This window comes from Octopus bimaculoides, chromosome 7 (assembly GCF_001194135.2).
Source record: "Octopus bimaculoides isolate UCB-OBI-ISO-001 chromosome 7, ASM119413v2, whole genome shotgun sequence".
NCBI classification, from domain to species: domain Eukaryota; kingdom Metazoa; phylum Mollusca; class Cephalopoda; order Octopoda; family Octopodidae; genus Octopus; species Octopus bimaculoides.
In genome coordinates, this window is record NC_068987.1 from 6,739,717 (window position 1) to 6,743,458 (window position 3,742).

The 3,742-nt window shown below is 32.5% G+C and overlaps 1 protein-coding gene across 4 annotated transcripts in view; it reads left to right on the plus strand.

Annotated features, from left to right (window-relative positions):
• The first annotated feature begins 107 nt into the window (after positions 1-107).
• The window catches only part of LOC106869300 (uncharacterized), a 280,230-nt gene continuing 276,595 nt past the window's right edge, over positions 108-3,742 (plus strand). The window contains exon 1 of one of the 4 annotated variants that reach the window (XM_014914977.2): positions 108-3,455. The gene's annotated coding sequence lies outside the window, so the exon portion shown is untranslated. The remainder of the gene's footprint in view (positions 3,456-3,742) is intronic. The other 3 variants (XM_014914976.2, XM_052969190.1, XM_014914978.2) reach the window with 3 other exon arrangements.

Here is a 3,742-nt window from a genome sequence, read left to right on the forward strand (position 1 = left end):
CGTCTGTCTGTCTGTTTATGTATATATATATATATATGTATATACATAGATAGATAGATAGATAGATATATGTGTGTGTGTGGGTGTGTGTATGTATGTATTCATATATTTAAATAGAAAGTGAAACATCATCCATCTATCGTAATCATCAGAGTCGTCACCACCATCATAGTCATCACTATCATTCTTCTTATCGTCGTCGTCGCCGTTGTAGTCAGCATCATCACCATAATCATCCTCATTTAATCTACTTCCACATCAATAACAGCCATAAGTCTAACGATCAAAAAATAATATTTCAACTGATTGTGCCAAGAGAAATTACAATGAATTAGTATTAATCCCATTACCACAGAAGCACCAACACAACAACGGCGACGACTACCACTACCACTACCACTTCGACCACCATTGCGATCAACGCCGCCACTTTCATTAATAATACTACTACCGAAACTGCCCAACGCCACATCTCGTTATCATCACTATCACAACTGGTAGTGCAACTACCAAAACTACTATAGAGCCCAGTACAATCAACGTTAATAATTAACATTAAAAACTAATTATACTACGGGCATATTTTATTTAGAAATATGAAATTAAAGTAGTGTTCTTCATAATTTGTATACTGAATTAAACATTAAATCATCGTTAACCACAATACTGGAGTTATATTATAATCCGGAATATACCAATTTTTACACTTTAAAACAAAATTATTTTTCTCTGCAACTGTAATAATAGTTTTGCACTGTTTGGAAAACATTATTCTTCAAAGCCTGGAAAGGTTATTGTGATCTGTTGCTGTTTGGGAAAAGTGTAGTTTTGAAACAGTTCGTAACAGATTCTCAGACAGTACCATTTTTCACAATTGGTGAATCTCTACGCCGTTTAGGAAACTACTATGCAAAATTATACAGCTTAACAAATGTATTCATTACTTTTCACAAGTGCTTAATGAACCACAGTTTGACAGAGTTGATGTAAGTCCTATTATTTTTCCATCTAATTTTGAGATCGGCAATGATTTTATTATTCCCCTAAATATATAAATTGCAGACAGATAGTTAAAAAAAAGAAGAAAAGACGAAAAAAAGTATGAAAATTATTGCAAAATAAAATATAACTTTATTCGTGATAATAGAAACGACTATATCGATAAAGACGTTTATTTTGTTCCTCCTCATCGAATTCAGAGAACCAAAATTAGGTTGTAGGCTGAAAACACAAACGCTGATTAACAGCAGCAACAGCAAGAATATCAACAACGATTATAAAAAAGCAATAATTATAGTCATGTCTAAATGAAAATTATATCAATGTTAGATAAAATAAACTAACTGTAAAATAATAATCATTACATGAGATAAAATGATGAAATGTCCTCCCCAGCATTTATTAACTTCGAAGGGTATAGTTTATAAATGTTAATGAAACAACAACAACGTATATAATGCTAATAAAGAGATACTATTTGCATATATTACTACACACATAAAGTAAATACATCAGATATACATACAGCCAAGCTTCTGTATATGCACACACACATACACACACAAGCGCACACACAGACACATATGCAAAAACACACATTTACACTACATTGGGTTTAATATACACACAAGCATACATCCCCCACACATATAAACAACACTGGGTTTGATACATATACACACATGAATGTATGCACATGCATTTTAGATAATGCTAAATAAATTTGTCGACATCCAACGCTACTACACTTTAGAATTTTTTGTATAGTCGTACACATGTATGTTGTAATTAAAGTACGTTAGTGGAGTTTATTTTATTTGACATTTTGGGATACATGTTTTAAATTTATCATTTAAGTACTAATAGTTTTTCTTTCGAATTAATAATAATAGCAACAAAACAACAATAATAATAATAATAATAGCAACAAAACAATAATAATAAGATGAATAAGGTTTAGAATAAGAAATATTTTTATATCTATAGTAATTATTATTTGCTTATTATTAAGTTAGTAGTAATATATATTAAGTTTATTGAAAGAAGTTATTTATCCGAGCACCTCTTTCAGGGTCGGGATAGTGAGTTTCTGAAATGTGTTACCAGAAATACATACAAGACTGTATACAAGCACAAATACTTTCTTTGATAGATAGATGGATAGATAGATAGACCGTAGAAAGATAGATAAATAGACAGTCCATCTATACAAACATATAGACTAATATATACATACATACACTCGTTTACCACACACAATTACAAGCGACTTCGTGTTAATTCTGTAAAATTTCTAGATTAAAGTTATAAAAGCAAGAGAACCGATTAAGAAACAGGTATTCGAATTAATAAAGACAAGGCTACTCTACAGACATCCATACATTCTTACTGACAGTTAGGTAAAGATCTACACACACAGATATAAATTATGGAATAGATGAAAAGTTAGCTCTTTTCTTTCGTTAGAATAGGTAAATAATTATACACTCGCTCATACATACATAAGAGCATACACACAAACAAAACCGCACACCTAGTCACGCATACATACAAACACTCGTATACCCACTTGCACATATATTTGCATGCGTGTATATATATGTATATGCACATACGTATATAAGCATTTATACACATAAATTAAAACAAACACACAAGAAAAGGGCAATATTGTAAGAACGCATACATACAGACGCACAAAAAAATTACACCCACGCAGAAAAGACATAAGTATTCAAAATTAGATCAAAAATATCATGCCCATTCTGTTAACCTCACCATGTTTAAGTATATTAAAAAATATATACACATTACGCACACACACATGTACATATATAAATACATAGGAACACTCATATATTTGTACATACTTATTATCATATATCCGTATACATTTATAAACGCATGCTCTGTATAACATATCACCTATGAAACATTAAAATAAGCCACACACTAACCACATTGCGACCTTTGTGTGGCTTCATCGATTTCATAACACCCAACATACATATTGAAAAAAACTTTGGTGATTCTCCTTATGAATGTGTGCGCGCATTCCGTGCGTGACGTGTGTGCGTGTAGAGCGTGTAAGGTCTGTACGTAAGTTTATATGTATTTGTTTGCACGGTTGCGTATCCATTTGCGTATACAGTACGGGTCTATGCCGGGACGTCTGTGATATCTGTATGCACGAGCAACGAAAATGTGCGCGCGTGTGTCTGCGACGGTGTTCTTACGCCAAGTCACTTAAATTTGGAAATTTTACAAAGGAATCATTCCCAGGCTTTTCACCACCACCGGATCTTGGTTGATTAAAAAAAAGAAAAAAATTCTATTGAGCCGCAACTAGCGGCACTTTGTGGATTACCTTTGATGTTTTTACCTTGAAGAGGGTGAAAAGCCTCTATGAAACGGGTTACCTTTATTTCAAGGACTACATTCGGATTCTAATCCCGGTAAGATTATAATATTCTTATTGTTAATCGTGTATTCATATATTACATATATACATTCATATATATATTTGTTCACATACCCCGCACAGTCACATATAGATACATAGACACACACAAGTGTGTCTAAATGTATGCATATATATATATAATACACACACACACACACATACACAAACAAAGACATATATGCATGCGTGTATGAACATGTGAAGTATATCTATATCTCCCCTCTCTCTCTCTCTCTCTCTCTCTCTCTCTCTCTCTCTCTCTCTCTCTCTCTCTCTCTC